The following is a 22543-nucleotide window of genomic DNA, read 5'->3' on the forward strand; positions in this document are numbered from 1 at the left end:
AGGCCAAAGACAGGAATTCCCGGGTCACCAGATGGTTTTTGTCTCTTCAGAACTTTAAGTTCTCGGTAGAACACAGAGCAGGCCGGTTGCAGGAAAACGCAGATGCCCTGTCCCGGGTGCATTGTCTGGGCGTGTGTCCATCCCCTCAGGGTTGAACAAAGGGGGAAGGTATGTGACACAGTGAGGGGTTGTGTCTGGCAAGGCAGGTATTTTCCTCCCAGCATGGCTTCCAGCCAGGTGAGGTCAAATACCGGACTGGAGTTTAAGTGCCGGTCCGGGTTTTGGCAGCACCTGGCTGTCCTTAAATAGCAGAGATGTCTCTGTTTTTGGGATCTGAGGCTTGGTGCCGCATGCTGGGGAAACAGGCCCCCTAAAGCCTGCTGTGGACTACTGGAGGCAGAACTGCCAGCAAGGTGACTTGTGTTATATATGAACTTTCCATTGTGTGTGAATTAACACCAAGACTGCAAAGTTACGTGCTGTTTTGTGCAATTGCCTCAAGGCTGAATAAACACTGATATTTTGAGTTAAGAACTTGTACTTTGCCTCTGTACTGAGCCCGCTTACCCGATCTACCAGAGCGAAACCCCACAATAGTAATACCTCCAAATATAGTTATTAATTTACATTACCAATATGTCTACTTCATGTTTGGATCATTTTATGAATTACATTTTATTTTTCAGGACGTTAGAAGGCTTAGAAGTTTAGAAGCAAATCTTGAAATTTTTCAGAAAATTTCCAAAACCCACTTTTTAAGGACCAGTTCAGGTCTGAAGTCACTTTGTGAGGCTTACATAATAGAAACCACCCAAAAATGACCCCTCGAGGTATTCAAAACTGATTTTACAAACTTTGTTAACCCTTTAGGTGGAAAATGGAGATAAAATTTCAGAATGTAACTTTTCTGGCAGGCGTGGTGAGGGAAAGACGCTCGCAGGCTGCCAGCTTCCTCACCGCTCCTGCGCCGAAATACTGAACAGAGCGAGATTTCACCAGAGCACAGGGCTGGCAGACAGATGCGAGCGCTGCCTGGCCCTGTCAATCAGGACTTGGAGGGAGGCGACAAAGGTGGGAGAACGGAGCCTCTAGGAGCAAGAACAACGACCCCCCCCCTCTCCTAGAGGCTAATTAGCATATTATAAAAGTTAGATTTCTGCCGTAACGGGGGCAAAGTAGGAATAGGCTAGTTAGGTTTAGCTGACATTAGCACATCGCTAATGTCAGCTAGCTTAATAGAGTTAAATCTGGTGACAGAATCCCTTTAAGTCATGTCCAGAGATGACGTACATGGGTCATTAAGGGGTTAAAATGTCTGTGTAGGCAAAATTTATTTCAGCCAACGGCGTGCAAGATTTCAGTGAATGATTCCGGTAATCACTTCTGCGTCTTTAAACACAGTTTAAATTAGGAATCTGAAGTTGGGATTGGTACCGAGGTAGCAGCCAGTACCAAACCCGACGTCGGATTCCTAATTTTAAATGTGTTTAAAGATGCAGAAATGATTACCGAATTCATTCACCGATGTCTCGAGTGACTTCAGCTGAAATGAAGTTCGGCTCCACGGAGCCAATATATTTTACTGCTGTATGGGGACAGCATTAAGATAGAAATTTTGGAACTAATCGACTTCAGATTGATGATCCGAAGCTCGATTCGCTCAAGACTCGCTATGAAGATCAGATTGTCAGGGATCTGACACTCAGCATCCCCGCCGATCAGCTGTTTGAGGAGGTCACAGCCCGCCAGTGAGCGCCAGGGCCTCCTCACAGCTTACCAGGCACAGGGTCGACCATTGGATATCAGCTGTTCTTGGAGTCCCTTTACATGAATAGGACTGAGCTACGCCGAGGTCACATGACCGATCAACATGATGTCACTGGCCTCTTCAAACAGCTGATTAGTGGGGGTGCTGATCTGATATCGATGAATTATCCGGAGAACAGGCCATTTTTATCAAAATCTCAGACAACTCCTTTAAGCTTTGACCTATGCTAAATTGTATACTTCGGGCTTAGGAAGAAGTCCATCTGTAGAACACAGACGCTGCAGCGGCATCCTATTCTTGTGTGCCTGTATTGAACATCAGAGGGCACTAGATCCATGGTCAGGACAATTTGGGAAGGAGCTTTGGCGAAGACAGGAAGTGGAAATATAAAGTTGTTCCAGTCAGTGCACATGGGAGCAGACCTGTTCCTGAGAGAACACGTTTGAGCTGTGTCCAGAGAAGCAATCTAATCGACCATTTATCTGCATCTTATGAAGCGTCCTGGAGCAAGGGTACTTTGGACTATGGATGTTTGTGGACATTTGCCCTTATTGTTACTATGCAAAGCCATGAGCTCACTACCTTAGTGCACTTGGAAGGGTTTCTGCTTAGTGTTGATCGCGAATATTCTAATCGCGAATTTTTTTAGCGAATATCGGCACTTGGAGAATTTGCGAATATCTAGAATATAATGCTATATCTTCGTAATCGCGAATATTCTAGATTTTTTTTTTCATCTGAACCCATGATCCCTCACTGCATCTTCCTTGTGGGCCAATGAGAAGGCTGCAAAATCTGTGACTTTAGGAGTAGTGTCGATCGCAAATTTTCATATCGTGATTTTTTGTATCGCAAATTCTGATTGTCGATTATCGCAATCAAGAAAATAATGACTGGAGATCACGAATTCTCGAATTCGCGAATATATGACGAATATTCGCAAGATATTGCGAATTCGAATATTGCCCCTGCCGCTCTTCACTGTTTATGCTATTGTTTACAATTATACTGTTTTATATTGTTGAACTACCTTTTATATGTTTATTGTAATATATCCTGTTCTATTGCATTATATCTGTACTGCACTGTGGAAAGGGTTAATGCAAAGCCAACTAAGGCTACGTTCACATCTTTGCTTTAGCCTGATCCGGCAGGGATCCATAAAAAAGCTTCTGTTATGATAATACAACCGACTGCATCCGTTCTGAAGGATCCGGTTGTATTATCTCTAAAATGACCAAGACGGATCCGGCACTAAAACCATTGTAAGTCAATGGGCGCTGGATCAGTTTTCTTTTGTGTTCGAGAAAATGTATCCGGCACTATTGACTTACATTGTGTTACTCCGCATCTCATGCCGGACAGAAAACCACTGCTTGCAGCGTTTTTCTGACTGGCACGGGAACGCAACCATTCAGCATTCTAGTACATTCCATTCAGTTTTGTCCCCATTGACAATGAATGGGAACAAAACTGAAGCATTTTCCTCCAGTATTGAGATCCTATGACAGATCCCATTACTGGAAAGGAAAAACGCAGATGTTGAAAGTAGACTAATACTGAGAGACTTTGGGACTTTGTATCTAAGCAGCATGTGGTGAAGCCTCAACAGTGTCTGGGGGACGCGGCATAGCGGTGGGACCACCCCATTACCTGACTACGTACCCTCTCAAGATTACTTACCTGTGGATAATGGGCCTATGGTGCATGATGTAACTCCTCCTTGTCTTTCCGATGGTAAAGGTAAACCCTTGAAGAGCGTAAAGCATCTTATATTGGAAACCTGTGAAACCACAAGATCTTGTTAATATGGGTGAAGAGTAGATAATTGAGTATCTAATATATAAAGCTGAGTGTATGTGTGTGTATGTATGTGTGTATGTCCGCTAAAGGAATCCGCACCGTCGCATTTACAATCACGAAATTTGACACACAGGTAAATCAGGTATCCGGTAACGGTTTAGACCAGGTCTCAGCTCTCTAGGACGTACAATTCCTGAGATATTCCCAAAAAAATGCATTAGCCAATAGAAGCTTGGTCACATGACCCTTATCAGGCAATAGAAGCTCGCAGGCTGTTAGCCTGCACATATACAGTTTTACTCCAGGTTTCCATAACAACCCAGCCATTTTTCTTCACTGCTGTAGGTGAGCTTTAAAGGAAATCTGTCACCAGGATAATCGCTATTGAAGTAAAGCCATGGCCTAATAGCACTTAGTGCCTTATTTCAAGATGTGCCTTTGTTCCAGCACTAGATGTTTTTATCCTCTGAAAATCCAGTTTATTTGGTATGCAAATGAGCCAGTAAGGTGCCCAGAGGGGCGTCACTCTTTCAGGAAGGAAAAGGGGGTTAGTCAGCACATCCCAATGAGCAGGTGCACGCTGCCATGGCTAGAAACCCAAATCCGTCCAGGCCCCGCGCCAGATGGAGGACAGGGAGTCTGAAAGCCGGACTGTTCGGCCTAAAACTGGACCTCTGGCCACCCTAGGGGCAGGCTGCTGTGGAGGTCACAGTTAAGGGGATGGTCCGCTATGGAGGTCAGTGTTAAGAGGCAGATTGCTGTAAAGGCCACTGTTAAGGGGGCGGGCCCCTGCGGAGGTCACTGTCAAGGGGGTGGTGTGCTGTGAAACTCACTGTTAAAGGGGGAAGGCTGCTGTAAAGGTCAAAGTTAAGGGGGTGGGCTTCTGTGGAGGTCCAATTTTAAAGGGACAGGGCACTGTGGGGGGGGGGCAGTGGAGATCACTGTTAAGGGGGCAGGATGCTGTAGATGTCACTGTTATAGTGGATAGTGTCGATATCTTTTAACGACACACACAAACATTAAATGAAAGAGATTAAATATACCCGAGCGAAGCCGGATCCTTCAGCTAGTTTCACTATAAACTACTGCTCTGTTGTCGGTGCAATAAGCATCATGCCCAGTCTTTAAAATTTGTGCCACCTTCACCACCACCACAAATGTTTCCGATGATGCTACCATAGCCTTTAATGGTGTCAGACTACCCTAGCTTGGATAGATTTACCATTTAGACTGCCCGGAGTGAGAGATTTGAAGACTTATATATTCAGTAAGAGTATAGTGACATATTGTGATGTGGAGGGCATAAAATAAATGTATAGCCCAATTCCTGGCACCACCGCCAATCAGCTGTTTGAAGAGGTCGTGGTGCTCTGTTGAGTACCGCAGCCTTTTCCTAGGCCAGTAATGTCACATTCATTGGTCAAATTGCCTATGTGCAGCTCAGTCCCATTCCAGTGAATGCAACACCATGTAGAGCCACTATACAATGTACAACGCTGTGCTTGGTAAGCTATGAAGAGGCTGCAGTGCTCACCAGAGCGCTTTTTTAAACCACTGCTCGGCAAGGGTGTCTGACCCCCCCAATTAGATATTGATGAATATAGGGAATAAATATTTAACTCCCAGAAAACCCCTTTAACAAGCTCTACAATTCATTGCAGTATTCCAAAAACATTAGCAATTTTCCTCTGACCCTTAGTTTCTTACAGTACCATTTTCTACACACTCCTGTAGTTTCTATATGACGTCCTATAGGGAATGGAACAGATCATACAATAGGTGATCCATCTGCTACATTTCTCTTCTGCAAGAAAATAAAAATAATAAAAAAAAATTGCAAAAATTATATTTTAAAAAATGGTATGCTACCTGCTCACAACTGGTTTATTAGTTAATAGCTACAGGCAAGGCCAAAGTCAGTTAATACTCCAGCTGTCCAGTCATTAACTGCGGTAAAGACTGATTTTTTAGAAGCCTATTGCCGTTATAAAATATTCTCCAAAGATTATACCAGCAATAACGCCGAGAAAAAACACAGTATTAGCGGTTCTAGTCTAACTGTATGGCTGCATTTGAAAAATTGGTCATTCCCAAACGGTCTATAACCTATTTTCCTACAGTCAAAAGCAAGTTGAGCTCGGCTGACTTTATAGTAGCAGGCAATAAAAATATTGGCTAGGTTAAATTGTCAGTGTATTACGACATTAACCATTATTTCACTGTCTTTAATTTGGCTGTTTGCGGAATCTATGATTATTTAATGTGGAAGTAAGAGGCTAAAATCGGTTTCGGCTTTCAAGACCGCAGACCCCCCCCCCCCACTTCAAAAATTAAACGAACACATTTCAGGCCGGTAAATGGCACTCTGTGTAATGTTGTTACAGCCACCGGCCCTTGTTCTACTCCATATATTTACATTCAATGTGTGACATTATTTCTTCTATAATTTATAAGGCGCCGGGTCTGTGCGCTAGTTCACTGGGTAAAAAAAAAGTCTCGTTATTGAAGCTCGTAGGGGGAACCGCGGCTGAGCTGCGGTAATAAAAGACATTTCGAAGGGCATAAGGAGGTGATGGATTTGCAGTGGCGTCAATAAGATTGGCAGGTGTTTCGTTTTGTTTCATTTGAGTGAGAAGAAAATATGAGCTGTTTTCATGAACCACTGGTAGAGGAGACAAGATGGTGACCAAATGTCCCTCCTGGAACATTCAGATGAGGTCAAGAACCAGGCAATCCCCTGTGCGAACAAGGATTAAAGGGGTGTTCCGAGATTTTGATACTGATGACCGATCCCCAGAATTAGGTCATAAGTATCTGATCATTGGGGGTCCGACACCCGACACCCCCGCCGATTAGCTGTTTGAGAAGGCACCAGTGCTTCTGTGAGCACCACTGCCTTCTCTCAGCTTTCAAGCACAGCGCCAAACATTGTATAGCGGCTGTGCTTGGTATCGAGCTCAGGGCCCATTGAAGTGAGCTGAGAGAAGGCCGCGATGCTCACAGGAGTACCGGTGCCTTCTCAAATAGCTAATTGGCAGGGTTCCAGGGTGTCAAACCCCCATTGATCTGATATTGATGACCTATCAGTATCAAAATCTCGCAAAAAAACAACAACCTTTAATTCTGCCCATAATGGTCAAGAAGCTGCACATGTCCCAAGACAACTTCCATGATGTAGAGCGTCATCAATAGAAAACGGTCATAGCCTTAACTATACTGTAGCATATTCACAATAGCCTCCAAAGTCAGATGCCAGGTCTGCTATGTCCTCCATAAAAAAGGAAGCCATACTCACTAGATGAATGTGTGTGGAGTAGTAAGTTACAGGATAGTCATCCATAGACGGCCTTAGAGAGACAGTTTTCTTTCTTTTGGAGGAGAGCTAATTTGCAAACCTTTTTCCAGGAAGCATTGCCTGCAAGACTCCTACGACAGCTACTGTCTCCACCAGGAGAACCAATATCCTCACAAGGGCTATGTCATACCCATCATGCAGCAAGTGCAGTCCTAGCTTTAATTCATGCCAGAGAAAGGAGGAACCCTGCCTAGCCCCCTCAGCCTTACATCATACAAGACCTAAAGGGACTGTCCCCAAAGGTAAAAGCCAACATTCAACATCAGAAGAGAGCATTTATACCTCTGACTGTTTCCAAATTGTTCTTATTGTCAAAGTCAAACCCTTTGTGACAATATCCGATAGAGAATGTTAAGCGAATAGTAATTAGAACATCACAATCTCTTGTATTTTAATATCATTCGCCTTAGCTGGGGCTGGCAGGAACATTTGCATTTTTTTGTCAATCTGGTCAACTCTATCTAATATGAATCAGCTTCTAAACAAACACCATCAAATATTCAGAAACTGTTCCATTGTTCTGCGCCGTCGTATATTTTCCTCCAATAAATTGAAATTCACTGTTTTACATGATCTTCATATACTTGGCAAGCGCGAGAGAAAAATTACAGATACAATAAATAATTTGTATTTACATTTCTTTAGCTATGGTAATATTGTACTTTAAAAAGGCATGATAATAAATCAATATTATGGACTTCAATATAATGGTCTAATGCAATTTCATTTTTGAATATGACAATCATAGGAATAAAAGTTTTCTGGTGAAAGCAGAGAACCGGGGAAATCATTTCGAATGAAACATTGAAATAGATTGGAATATATTCTACCTCTCCGTGTGCAAATGTCTGGAGATCAACGACTCAGTCAGGCTTCATCCAACTCACTTGTTTTGATGAGGGAAGAATCAAGACCTTAACCCAGGGTAAATCCTAAGGGAATGTAATTAAAGAAAGTTGCCCTCCCTTGGGCTACTAACACCAGTAAGGCATCGGCACGTGGATAGATCAAGCATTCACTCAACACCAAAGGGCCATTTGTGAAAATGGTCATCTGCATAGGAAGTACCACCAAAGACCAAAACGTTCCACCATAGACTATCTTCAGAAAGGTGAGTAGTCATACAAGTTGTCCAAGGATTTTTTTGTTTACCACGAAGTTACTCCCAGAAAAAGCCGATACAAAACCCCGTCCTTGTAAGATCAACTACTTTGACATCATCAACTTTATTGATGAGGGTTTGAATCAACTGCTTCATTAATTACACCCCAGGGTTAAATACTAGAGGAACATAATTGAAGAGATATGGAGTTGCCCATCCTCAGGTGTACTAAAGTAGGTTGTGGCTAAATGAACCATTCACTCAACACAATAGGGTCCTTGGTCACCTGCTCACCTCATCTGGACTGTATAACTCAATGCATACCCCCAAAGAACAGCACTTTCCACCCTACGCTATCCTCAGGTAGATGAGCAGTCATACTGTATAAGTTATACAAGATTTTCTTTATTTTTCTTTTACCATTAAATGACTCCCGAAAAAAAAAACACTCATAAAGGTCAACTGCAGATCAACAACTTGCAAACTACAAATTGGCGTGGGATTAAAAAGCTGTTCAACCCCAAGGTGTTCAACCCCATATGCAGTGGTGCATCTATACGGGGGGGGAAGATCCTGCATACAATGGAGGATGCCTGTAGCAGACCACAAGTAACACAATGGACATCCTACACACAATAGCAAATGTGTGGATGTGATAAACAGTAAACATAATATAACAAAAACAAAGACAGATGCACTCTGCTGTCTTACCAAGCCCTCAATGTAGGACATGTTGGCTAATCTCTCAATTTCAACACCAGTTTGAGAGCTTAGTAAGACCGCAGAGTGCACCTGTCTTTGTTTTTGTTATATCAGATCAACAACTTAGCCATCGTCAACCTCACAATATTAATGGAGGTTGAAGTCAACTACTTATGGTTATTGCAAAGGTGTATTAAAGTAGTTTGTGATGTTAAGAACTATTCACTCAACATCATAGGGTCATTGCACATTTGGGACAATGCTCATCTCATCTGAACTATATAATTCAATACACAGGAGGTACAAGTTGTCCAAGCTTTTTTATTTATTTTTATAATAGGTAGCCCTATTTAAAGGGGTCTATGAGGACTTAGATATCGATGACCTATCCTTTGGATAGGTCATCACTGTCAGATTGGTGGGGGTTCTAATGACCTCCCCAATCAGCTGTTTCGGGCAGCAACATGAATCCAAAACTATACAGTGGATGGAGCCAGAAGCAGAAGGCTGTATAGTGGCCATGCTAGGGACTGCGGCTCCACTCCCATTCAAGTGAATGGCAGTATGCCAGTGCTAGAAACTGCACACAGGACAGAACCGGATGTCGCATCCCCACTGATCTAACACTGATGACCTATCCTGAGTATAAACAATAACTATTTACGTCCTGGAAAACCTCTTTAAGTCCCCCTCCACCAATTTAGAGCTTAGAGGAACAACTAATTGTGTCTGAAAGCCTGGAATAGGTTCTAGATGCCCAATTGATGGCTCTACAACTCCTGTGCCAGTCACAAGCTGGCGGAACATGTTGGGAGTTGTACTTTTGTAGCAACTAAAGATCTAAAAGTTGGTCACTGATCAGGAATCTCATATCGACAACCTAGGTATCATACATCAATACTTGCCTATGCCAGATACTCCTGTATCATGGCATCAACTATTGGTCAATGTACCAAGAATGATTTTTAGTGCCCCAAAGAATTTTCACAGATTAACAGTATTTCAGTAACCTCCATAGACCTTAATGGTGCTAGATGGGTTGGGAGTGAGGTCATTGGAATTGGAACCAGTCTACAAAATGGCTGCTTCTACTAAATATTAGCATTGATTCACTTTAATAGGAGATACAGTAAATTGCATTATGATTTCCACCCCATAAGAAAATACAGTGTACAGACTTCATTAAGGATCTGTAGTTGTATTTTCGAGACCTTCCAAAATTAGAATTCGAGTTGGAACATAGAAATGGGAAAAGCTGGGAACACATCAATTAAATATTTTTTCTGTCAAAAAGTCGATTTGCACACATTTCATCTAAGAGTTCACATGCTCAAATTGGCTCTGTACCGATGAAGAAACACGAGCAGAGCAAGATGGGAGCAGATTCTACAGAGTATGCAAATATTACTTGAAATGTTGAATACAGAAGGCATTTTGTTAGTTTTTGGATAAGCACGTGATTGTTAGAAGAAATGGAAAGCTACCAGTAGATGGAGACTTCTGTCTCTGGTGGGGGTTTGATGCCACAACCTATTGGGATAAGTTGAGTTGAGTGCTGGATAAATGGTGAGGATTAAGAAAGACAATGATAATGGTGACAGAAATGGCTCTGTAGTGCCAACGAGGCCCTACTCAGTTCCAGGGATTTCGACCACTGCGAGAAGTCCCACCAGATGTCTGTGCTTAGACAGACTTCTATCCCCACATAAGACATCTCTGGGTCATGGAGGGACCACCTCTTTTCCAATACCAACACAGAATCCCACATTAATGACTGTGGTGCACCACATGCCTAGCGCTCGCCCAACGGTTAGCAAGTCTTACCGGTGCCTAACTGCTACCTCTTGGCTAACAGATTCATGTAACACAACCTTAACTGTGAGCTTGCAGGTTGCAGAACGATGGCTCGAAAACACTAAAATCCCTGTCAGCATTCACAATCTCTTTTTGTCTGCTGCACTCGAATGGCGTTGATGCATGGGGCTTTGACACTTTATCTCTTCAGGTACTTAACATCTGACCCAATTGGTTAACACTGTCTGTGTGACCCTCAGTCCTGAGATGAGGCACAAACTGACCTGGGAGCACTGCAGGGAGTCCACAAGTTCTAGTGGGTTAGTGTTCACTGCAATAAGAATAGGAGACTTTCTCTGCAATTCCACTGGTTCCACCCTATTTCAATGGACTCTAGACAGCTTGCTATTCTCCTCCAGGGAAGCTCTTACAGCTCCTCTCCACTCCCACACTTGAACTATGTCCAACACGAGCCATTGAAAAATGGTGGAGGAAGGTTGTGAATGTTCGTTGTCTATCTAGGTCTACGTCAAGTGTAGAGAAACCATTTGACTTCACACAAACCCTGGAGATAGCCCAGCTATAATTAAATGCTTGTGGTGTGATTGACCACCTTACTTGATCAAACTATCAATCATTCTTTATTCATCAAACTCCTGAGGAGATCATGAAGTGGTGCCTATTGCTACAGAAAGACCAAAATCTCTAACAACAGTGATCCATTATGGAGTCTGAAGGTCTCACTAATGAAAAATTACAATCTACGTTTTTTTTACAACATAAATACAGTACACTGGTTGGCTTGGACCTCTTGGCCTTTGTGGACCTATAATCAAATGGGAACCACCAATGTATCAACACAACAGAGGACATTGGTGACTACTAATATGTACTATCACAGGATTTTAGAGCCTCCACCTACAATGTTGCCTCTTTGTCTAACCTATTATATCATACTAGATCATCAATGTGCTGGTGAAGCCCTCAGCTTTGGCTCCAGGATGGAGGAGCTTGCTAATAAGCAAGAATAAAGTGCAGACTTCATTCAATATTATGGCTTTAAGGTTAGAAATATTACATTGCTTGCGGGCAACCCTGCAAATATTGTGTATGGTGCAATTATCTTGAATGAGCGCAGAGAAGCTTTTTGTTTCCTCAGAGGTTTTGTTTTAAATGCAAATTTTCTTGTGTATCTTACTTAGACCAAGAGCATCCTTTACCTTGTTTTATAAAATGATTTTCAGAAGAGCATTACAGTCTTTGATGGTCTAAAGTATAAACAGCTCAGATGCTCCAGTATTAACACCCTTCCCCCCACCATAAAAGAGGAAGTAAATTCAATGTGACACACATGGGGACAGCGGTGAATCTGCCATAGAGGCAGACCATAAAACTGCTAAGGGGCCTGGCACTAAACTGCTTCTATGGTCCCAGACATTTCCATCAGTCACCACTAGGTGGAGCTCAATGCAAAGCGATTATTTGCAGCTTAAATTGAAGTCAGTGGTAACTGTATAATTCCATATGCACTGAGCTCCCCCTAGTGGTGGCTGCAGTCAGCTTTTAAATATAGCAGGAGATTTCACTTTATATATATATGCCAGTCGTCTGGTATAAATTCAACGATAACTACGGTGTTCAGTATGAGCACCATTGTTTATAAATCACCTGCTCCACTTTTTCAAACACGGTCGGATAAGGGCTTATTTACACATCAATGAATCATGGTCATGTTCTCCATGGACACCACATATACTCATTAATTCTAATGTGTTTATTCACACCAGTGGAAAAACCACAGAGACATGCACTATTTTGGTGCGGGATGTGGACCAAACAGTCCCACTGAGGTCTATAGGTCTGTGAAAACCACTGACATAATGTGGATGGCATCAGTGTTCTGTGAAGCGTTTTTTCATGGACCATTGGTAGGAGATGCTCTGGAAATTCATTTTCACCTGAGCAGTGTCCATGGAATACAGAAGACACATGGAAGACAAAAAACAGACACACGGACCAAACACGGATCCTTTACAGACATCTTCCTAGAGGAACCACTGACCATGTTGTCACAGATGTCATCACGGATATGTGAATAATGCCTAAAGTGGGTGATCTGGAGGGACACTTCCTTTTATTACAGTTTAATTTATTAACAATCTCTTTCACTTAATAAAAAATAAATCATAAATTAATAAAATATTAGGGGTGACTGTGAATGCTTAATGGGGTTGTCCCATCTGAACATTGATGGCATATTGCTAGTATATGCCATAAATGTCAGATTGGTGCTGGTCCTACCTTTGGACCCGCATCAATATCCAGAATAGGGCTCCTGGAGGAGAGCCAACCTCGAATACGTCCTCTCTGTTCACTGCTGTGGGAGTTCTGAGAATAGACAAGTGAGTGTACTTGGCTATCGACAAAAATCCCATAGCAGTGAATGAAGAGCAAGCCGCGCAAGCGCAGCCACCTCTCTGTCCCTTGCAATGGGACTGTCGAAAACAGCCAAGCCAGCACTCGGCTATTTTCTGAAGTCCCATGGAGGTGAATAGAAGGGTGGCCATGCATTCACGGCTGCTCTCCTTTCACTTTGGGGACCCCCGTTCTAGAGATAGGAACAGGTCCCAGAGACCTGCACCTATTTGACCTTTGTGGCATATCCTAGCAATATGCCATAAACGTTGAGATGGGACAACCTCTTCAACTGGGGTGGGGGGCCCATACTAACTTTTGCTATGGGTCCCTATGAGATCTGTATGCTCATGGCCCTATGAGATCATCTGTGTATGCTTCTACATAGTGAGGAGTTATTATGATTACAAGTGAGATCCCACCGGTCATGGTTGTACCATGGAAGCCAACATATGGTTGGTTGCTTTGGACTATACCATCGGTTACTCCAGGTTTTTTTTTTTTTTTCTGCCCTTTGTACAAGTATTAGGACATTCCATAATTACTATTGCTTCTACACATATAAAAATTGGGAAGTACATGGGTTCAGGCAACAGACATCATACCATGTGCATGATATTCACTGGTTAGGAGAAGAGGTTGACCATGAAGACCTTTCGCTCCCCTTGACTCCTAGCATAGAGGACTAGACCCTAAAATGGCTGCACCTTCAATCTATTCACTTATTTTCCTCCCCAAGATACACCGCAATTTTGGATCCGTAGGAATAAAGGTAAAATAATACCTTCTTTTTGAACATAACCAATCAGCCATCCTTAACTAGTCCTTATTACAACCATCCACCTCCCATTTGGAGCGCAAAAATGAGACGAAATATATTTTGACTGGTTTATAAAAAACAACGTGACATAAAGTAATATTCATCTTTGATGAATCCAATATTCTTGGGGAATGATATTAGGCAGTATCTATTATATCTTTCATTGTGTTCCCATCTGCCCTTTTCAGGAGCTAAATTATGTGCATTAGTTCGTAAATGGGCTAATGCCTGTCTGTATTTAGAGGACTGCATGCCGTGAATATATTCTCTGCTTCAAGAAGTAATTGGTAATTACAATGGTCATTTAAGCAATCACTGTCTCTGGTAGATTCATGTCATTCTTAAAAATAACTAGCTCTTAACCTTTGACAGAATTCTACAGAAACTGTTCATCAACGCCTACGCTTTGATTAATTTCACACATACACAAACCTGTATCAATAAAAGTGATGGTTTTACATTTGTTAACCAGAGTAATTTGCCTCACTCATCAAAACAGCTTAATATCAGGTATCTGTGAGCTCCAAATCTCATTAGTTTCCTCTTATAAACACTTTTTATGGTGCCGAGCCTTGATGAGAAAACCCGCCATACATTGCTTCTTTTTGCACTTTTTTTTCTCCGTACCTACGGAAGATGGAGGACGTCATCTGTAGACCTCCTGCCGGCCGCTTGAACGGAGCAAAATCTTTCTGAGATTGAGTTCATACCAGGAGAACAGTGATGAAGTTATTAAAGAGGGACCATCGATGAGTTGTATCATCAAGGCCTGATGCAGTGGCCGGGTTTGGGGTGGCCCCAACGCTATGCTGAGCCCCACCATCAAGGTGTCACTTTGCTGAGGTGTGGTGCACCCTAATGGAAAATACTTCCAGAGAGTCAGGGTTTGCAATAAACCAGCATGCTTCTTTACTGGAGGAATTCAAGTGCAAATCAATACAGGCAATGCACTGAGCTGGATTCTACAGTCTCCCATCTGGTAGAAGAAGGTTCTGTGCTGAGGAAAGGCCTGAGCTAGTGGTCTCTCTCTCTCTCTCTCTCAGAAGGTTGATACCCTGGCCAAAGCGCTGGAGGCCCGGGGTCTGCGGCTCAGTCTTCTGGATGTCCTTCTGGTCAAAGAGCTGGTGACCAAGGGTCTGTGGCAGAGTATCCTTGTCTCAGCGTCTTCTTCTGGTGACTTATGCAGTTCGGCAGAGTCTATCCTACTGGTCTAAGGGCTCTGACTGCTCTCCTTATGTACAGTTTCTAACTGAACTAGAACCTTTTAGTGGGAGAGGCGGAGTGGAGAAGCACAGCCTAATCAGAAACAATGTGGCAATTTCAGTCAGTCATAGACTTGTATAGAGTTTCAATACAAATCTATGGGAATGACTAAGCAGTTTTTTCCAGACATAAACAAGTCTTCAGATGTAAACAACAGAGTTAAACCAGACAGTCAAAAAGTCATTGGGCCTTATTCATCAAAACTGCCTAAGAGTAAAACTGTCTTAGATGCCTATAGAGTTTTATTTTTTGCTATGGGCAACTAAGACAGCTTTACCCGTAGGCAGTTTTGATAAATGAGGCCCATGGTGTCCATTTGTTTTTCCCTCCAGAATTTTGCATAGTCCCTTATAGTAAGGCCTCATGCAGACGGCCGTTGTTTTGGTCTGCATTCACTTCAATGGGGCCGCAAAAGATGCGGACAGCACTCCGTGTGCTGTCCGCATCCGTTGCTCCGTTCGGTGGACCGCAAACAAACAAACAAACCATGTCCTATTCCTGTCTGTGCTTTGCGGACAAGAATAGGCAGTTATATTAATGGCTGTCTGTGCCGTTCCGCAAATTGCAGAACGCACACGGAAGCCATCCGTGTTTTGCGGAATCGGCGATTTGCGGACAGCAAAACACACAACGGTCGTGTGCATGTAGCCTAAATGTAAAAGATTTCTAACTTCTCAGTGCATAGATACAAAGTCCCAAAGTCTCTCAGTATTAGCTGGCTGTGCATTAACCCTTTCCATAGAGCTGTGCAGATATTGTGTAATTACAGTGCAAATGAACAGGATATATTACAATACACAAATAAAATGCAGGTCAACAATATAAAACAGTACAAGTATAAACAATGGCATACATCACAGTGCAAGTTAACCCTTCAAACTGCAATAAAATAGCGAGTTCACGTGTTTACGTAGTAGAAATAGAGCAAATGTCCACAAATGCCCATAGTCCATAGTACCCCCCAAAGGTTGGTCCACACCAAATCCAAGAACGTAGGGGGTTCAAGCATCTGCCCCTTGTGTGTTTTCCTTTGTTGCGTCACTCCCAGTTGTTCCACTCCAAAACTTTCCACCATTCAAACAGTAAATCCCCTTTCTGACTGCCCACGCTGACATACTCATAGGAGTTTAGGAAGCTGAGATCTGGTGAGCTGTTTGTTGGGGTCCTCACATCATAAAGCAGCTTTAGCTTTCTTTCCCGTAAAAGGGTGGTATTTCTTCACATCTTATATTTCCTATATTTTCTTAGTTAGAGACAGACATTAAAGCAGCACTACACTGTAACGAACCCAGCAAAAAGCCCCTGTATCTCAGCTTCCAGAGCCCCGGTTAGTATGTCATGGGTTCACAGCTAGGTTTTCCGTCAGGCAATAATTCAGTTGGCTGCTCCAGCCTTGCCCCGAAATACCCTGACAAAGGCAGATTTGTTTGCTGATGCACCCCTAACCCCTAGGATTTAAGGAGATATATTGAGGTTGACTGTAGTAACTACTCCACTGTCCAGGATTAGAAAAACATGGCTCCTTACTTCTGAAAACAGCGCCACACCTGTCTATGGGTTGTTTCTGGCATTGCAAGTCAGGATCATTGAAGTCACAACTCCAGTTGGGGGGTGTCCCTGCACAGTCTGGCGCTATCCAATCAGTGCTGCCAGTGTTGGAATGTGCAGGGACACGCCCTCAACTGGTTACACCCAGATGGACCTTCATTGCAAACTTCTAGAAGTATTAATAGAGGAATGGCAGAACACAGAGCCATAAGGCCCCTTTCACACGGGCGAGTATTCCCCGCGGATGCGATGCGTGAGTTGAACGCATTGCGGCTGCACTGAATCCCGACCCATTCATTTCTATGGGGCTGTTCACATGAGCGGTGATTTTCACGCATCACTTGTGCGTTGCGTGAAAATCACAGCATGCTCTATATTCTGCGTTTTTCACGCAACGCAGGCCCCATAAAAGTGAATGGGATTGCATGAAAATCGCAAGCATCCGCAAGCAAGTGCGGATGCGGTGCGATTTTCACGCACGGTTGCTAGGAATTGATCGGGATGGAGACCCGATAATTATTATTTTCCCTTATAACATGGTTATAAGGGAAAATAATAGCATTCTGAATACAGAATGCATAGTACAATAGTGCTGGAGGGGTTAAAAAAAAAATAAAAAAAAATTTAACTCCTTAATCCACTTGCTCGCGAAGCCCGGCATCTCTTTCTGTCTTCATCTTAGCTGTGCAGCAACAGGACCTGTGGTGACGTCACTCCGGTCATCACATGGTCCATCACATGATCTTTTACCATGGTGATGGATCATGTGATGGACCATGTGATGACCGGAGTGACGACACCACAGGTCCTTTTCCTGCACACAGCTAAGGGCTCTTTCACACTTGCGTTGGCCGGATCCGTCGTGTAGTCCATTTGCCGGAATTACACGCCGGATCCAGAAAAACGCGTGAGAACGCATCATTTTTTCATTCCGGATGCGTCTTTCCGGTTTTTTTCCGGAGATACGGATCCGGAAATCCTGAATGCAACACTCACGTTTTTTTTCTGGATCCGTCGTACGGATCCGGTAGGCAGCCGGATCCGTCGTACGGATCCGTCGAAACAGCGGATCCGTCGTGAATTTTTGAGCGGATCCGGTATGCAAAATAAACTAATAAAATATGCAAATTTTTTGGTCTATAAAAGTAACCTTTAGGGGACTAGCTCCTCAGATTCTGTTAGGATTGTCGCCAGGATGATGCCTGAACAAGAGTTTGCTTTCAAAGCCCTGATCTTGGTTTCAAGATGGAGGAAACAACAGCGAGATAGACGTCGTCGTCTTCGTCGGTATTGGGTTCATCCAATTTCGTCAGCACGGATTACCGAAGGAGCATTTGAAGTCCTGTACCCGGAATTGCGTTATTATCCTGAAAAATTTAATAATTTTTTTCGCATGAATATGGCTAGCTTTGATGAGCTCCTAGACCGAGTATCACCGAAACTGGCCAGGATGGATACGTATTTCCGCAGGAGTGTGTCACCTACAGAACGACTCATGTTGACCATCCGGTAAGATAATGACATATAGATATATTAATTTTAATTATTTATATGTGTTGTTTAGTATTTATATTTCATTACCAATTTTTTTTGAAGATTTTTATAGCAGCTATACTAAAAATCTGGATGTATTTAAATATTACAGGCGGTAAATATATATTGATGCTTTCAAGTATTGAAAAATTTTACTCCTAACGATATTTATGATAATTATAGTGATTCAGGCCATATCAAATTTGACAAATCCATAATCTAAAATTTTTAAGTATTTCAAATTACTAATCTAATATTTTATTTATTTTTTCCTCAGCTTTCTGGCTACAGGTGACAGTTTCACGTCGCTACACTACCATTTCCGGCTTGGGATTTCAACAATAGTAAAAGAGACGTGTCAAGTTTTATGGGAGGAACTGCATGAGGAGTTCATACCTAGTCCCAATCAGCAGAGATGGCTTCAAATTGAAAAAAAATTTATGAGGTATGCCAATTTCCGCATTGTTTCGGCGCAGTGGACGGAAAACATATCCGTATTATAAAGCCACCAGGTACTGGATCTGATTTTTTTAATTATAAAAAGTATTTTTCAATTGTTTTAATGGCCATCGCTGATGCTGAGTACCGGTTTGTGGCAGTTGATATTGGTGCATATGGCCGCACCAATGATTCAATGATTTTTAAAAACTCTTTCATGGGACGGAGCGTGTACAATCGGCAATTTGACTTTCCACCTCCTGAACCTATGCCTGGAACCGACAGTCCACCACTGCCATACGTCTTGGTGGGTGATGAAGCTTTCCAAATGTCTGGAAACCTGATTAAACCCTACTCCAGCCGTGGATTGGATGCCACAAAACGCATATTCAATTATCGGTTAACAAGGGCACGAAGAATGGTCGAGTGCACTTTTGGGATCCTTGTCTCTAAATGGAGAGTTTTTGCTAAACCGATTCAGTTGAAGATTAAAACAGTAAACGAAGTGGTAAAGTGTGGGGTAGTTCTTCACAATTTCATACGGACTAAAGAACCCGCCATTGAGCGAATAATCGAGGACAGCGAAATGACTAGCATTGAAACTTTTGGACCACGTGGTACTGTGGCGGTGTCCGCCATGCACGATTCATTTGCTGCCTACTTCAGCTCAGATGCTGGACGTTTACAGTGGCAGGACCAGAATGTTTAAAATTGAAATTTTTTACTGTTGCTGTTTTTTTTCTCCAAAAAATGTTTCATTTATAAAGTTTAATAACTTTTTCAAATATAGTAGTATGGTGTTTCTTTTTAAATTTATATTATTTTCACAAAAAATCTGATCACCACATGAATAGCCACTATCATTTGCTGGCTCCCCAAGCGGTGGGAGAGCATGTCAGGCCTTTATCCACCACACCCTCTCCCACCGCCTGTAGAGCGACAGTTCCAGTGTCGCTCCCCAAGCGGTGGGAGAGCATGTCAGGCCTTTATCCACCACACCCTCTCCCACCGCCTGTAGAGCGACAGTTCCAGTGTCGCTCCCCAAGCGGTGGGAGAGCATGTCAGGCCTTTATTTTTTAGATAAGTATAAAAAAACACAAGGACACATAAAAACTTTTAACAGATTTTTACAGAATTTTTTAAAATAAAAATATATATAAATAAAATAATATTAATATAAAATTTTCAAACAACAAAAATTACAAATCCTGGTATTGAGGATTTGGAGGAGGAGGTTGGGGGGTGGAAGGCAGTGCACGGCTTGATCCCTCTCCACCGTCGTATGTTCTGGTGGACTCTGAAATGTGTGATGTGGGAGGAGAGACAGCGGGAGTATGCAAACGGGATGGGGGATTGGGTGAAGGAGTTGTCCGAGCCAACGAAGAAGGAGTGGTGAAAGTTGATTGTTGAAAATAGTTAGGAGGAGAGAGAGAACAGTGGTGAAAAGGCTCGGGGGTTGTAGAATGGGGAGGTGGTTGAGGTGGACGGGTTGGAGTTTGCGGAGGTTGGAAGGGGTGAGAAGGTTGGAAGGGGTGAGAAGGTTGGAAGGGGTGAGAAGGTTGGAAGGGGTGAGAAGGTTGGAAGGGGTGAGGAGGTTGGGAGGGGGGATAGGAATGGGAGGGGGGATAGGAATAGGAGGGGGGGGATAGGTTGGTGGTTGGGGGACGGAAGTTGTGCGGTGTCTCAAATCCCACACCACATCCTCCACCCTACGTCTGAACTCCAACACCTGGTCGGGCGTGAAGTCCGCCACCAGCTGATTAACTGACGGCCAATAGGGTTGTAGCGGGCCCGGCTGAGAAAACTGCGCCACACACTCCCACAGACTGTTCAGCTCGGCCTCCATGGCTACAATCCTATTGCTGTAAACCACACAAGGTCTCATACAAGAGCCTTGTGAGGTCTTCATAATCAGCTTGGCGGCTTCTACCGGCCCTCAAAAAGTGGCGCCATAACGGCCATTGTTGCGTCACCAGAGGGCACCAGTAAAGGACGATTTGGGTCCTGACCAGGTGCTGGACGAGGTGGAGAGGGATCCGCGGGTGGCAGCTCAGCAGGGACCGCCTCTTGATGACTTTCACAAGGAGGTTCAAGCGCCCGAGTACTGCTAGTTCTGTAAAAAAAAAAAAAAAAAGAAAAATTTGCATGTATTTAAAATTGATTTCAACATTTTAACATTTTTTTGGGGAATTTTTTACTTACCTTCGCAGCTCTAGGGTTCTACGTAGGAACCCTAGGGCAGCCGCATAGCGGTACGGCTGCCGGCGGGTTCCGCCAGACCCACTCGGGCGATTGACCTCCTCATTATAATCTTTCTTATAGCGGTCCCTTATTGAGCGCCATCGCACCATGACTGCCGTCTCTGAAAAATATAAAAATAAACATTACTCTCAAATTACTGGCATTACCAAACTGCAGCCCTACAGCTGTTGCAAAACTACTACTCCCAACATGCCTGGATAGGGCATGATGGGAGTTGTAGTTTTGCCACAGCTGGAGGGCCGCAGTTTGGACATGACAGATAACTAATCAATTTAAAAAAATCTACTTACTGCAATCTTCCTGTTGGCCTTCACTGAGGTCGTCCCAATCCGGCACTATTTTGCAACAAATCTCCATCCACAGACTCCGGGTCAGGTGATGATCTGCATGTCGGCGGTCGGTATGGTCCCAGAGTGGGACGCGTTCCTCCACCAGATGGATGAGGAGTTCATTGTCTATATAGAAACCGGATAATTCCTCCTCATCCGTTCTGGCAGAGGCCCTTGAACCCTAAAAAAATGAGAAAATAATTTATTAATTTTAAAAAATAATTTAATAATTACACATATGATATAACAAGATTCAATACTGAGAAATACTCACACGTCCCCGACCGCCGCGTGCTCCCCGGCGCCTTGTGGGTGGTTGCTGACGACCTCTTGAGGCAACAGTAGGATTAGACTAAAATAAAAGAATATCAAACTTTAATAACCAAAAATTTAAAGAATTTAGAAAAAACACAATACATTTCTTTTTTTTTTTTTAATTACCGATTCATGGTGTCCACCCCCGACTTCCTCCTCTCCCGCTGTCGGAGCAGGGCCGGAATACGTCTCCTCCATTGACGACTGCTGTAAAAGAAAAAAAAAAAAATTAATATTTTGGACATGGATGGGATAATAAAATAAAACTTTAAAACATGACATACCGTTTCCAAGCGAACTCGTTGGCTTGGAGGAGAGTTCCCAGACTCACTTGAATAGCCTATTGAAACAATTAAAAATAATTAATCAATTAATTTTGAATCATTGAAAAAATTCCCTCAAAAATGATACTTAGGCCTCATGCACACGACCGTTGTGTGCATCCGCGGCCGTTGTTCCGTTTTCCATTTTTTTACGCGGACCCATTGACTTTCAATGGGTCAGTGGAAAAATCGGAAAATGCACCGTTTGGCTTCCGCGTCCGTGATCCGTTTTTCCAGTCCGTGAAAAAAATATGACCTGTCCTATTTTTTTCAATGACAACGGTTCACGGACCCATTCAAGTCAATGGGTCCGTGAAAAATCACGGATGCACACAAGATAGTCATCCGCGTCCGTGATCCGTGTCCGTGATCCGTTTTTCCTATCATTTTCAATGCAAACTTGACTTAATTTTTTTTCACTTTTCATGTCTGTGGGTCCTCCAAAAATCAAGGAAGGCACACGGAAGAAAAAACGGTCACAGATCACGGAACAACGGAAATCCGTTTTGCGGACCGCAAAAATAAACGGTCGTGTGCATGAGGCCTTACTGGACAATTTTTTTTTCAAAAGTCTGAAGATCACGGCTGTCTCCCAAAAAAATATAAGCTAGAAAAATGAGAACAAAAAGATGAAAGTTAACACATTAATACCAACTAGGGGACTACCACCCCCAACATCCACCATGCAGTCACCCCAGCCAGCTGCAGTCCCAAAGCAAAAGCACTTGGGCCTGAAGCTGGGGTGACTGCATGGTGGGTGCTGGGGGCAGCAT

The 22543-nt window shown here is 43.2% G+C and overlaps 1 long non-coding RNA gene across 1 annotated transcript; it reads right to left on the reverse strand.

The window, feature by feature from the left end:
* Positions 1-21194: 21194 nt before the first annotated feature.
* LOC120981196 lies at positions 21195-21649 on the reverse strand. The gene is made up of 3 exons (XR_005774637.1): positions 21574-21649; positions 21407-21484; positions 21195-21313 (listed from the first exon to the last, which is right to left on the reverse strand). It is a non-coding gene; the product is annotated as an uncharacterized LOC120981196 (long non-coding RNA).
* Between the last annotated feature and the right edge of the window lie 894 nt (positions 21650-22543).

The sequence above is a fragment of the Bufo bufo genome, chromosome 10 (assembly GCF_905171765.1).
Source record: "Bufo bufo chromosome 10, aBufBuf1.1, whole genome shotgun sequence".
Lineage (NCBI taxonomy): Eukaryota > Metazoa > Chordata > Amphibia > Anura > Bufonidae > Bufo > Bufo bufo.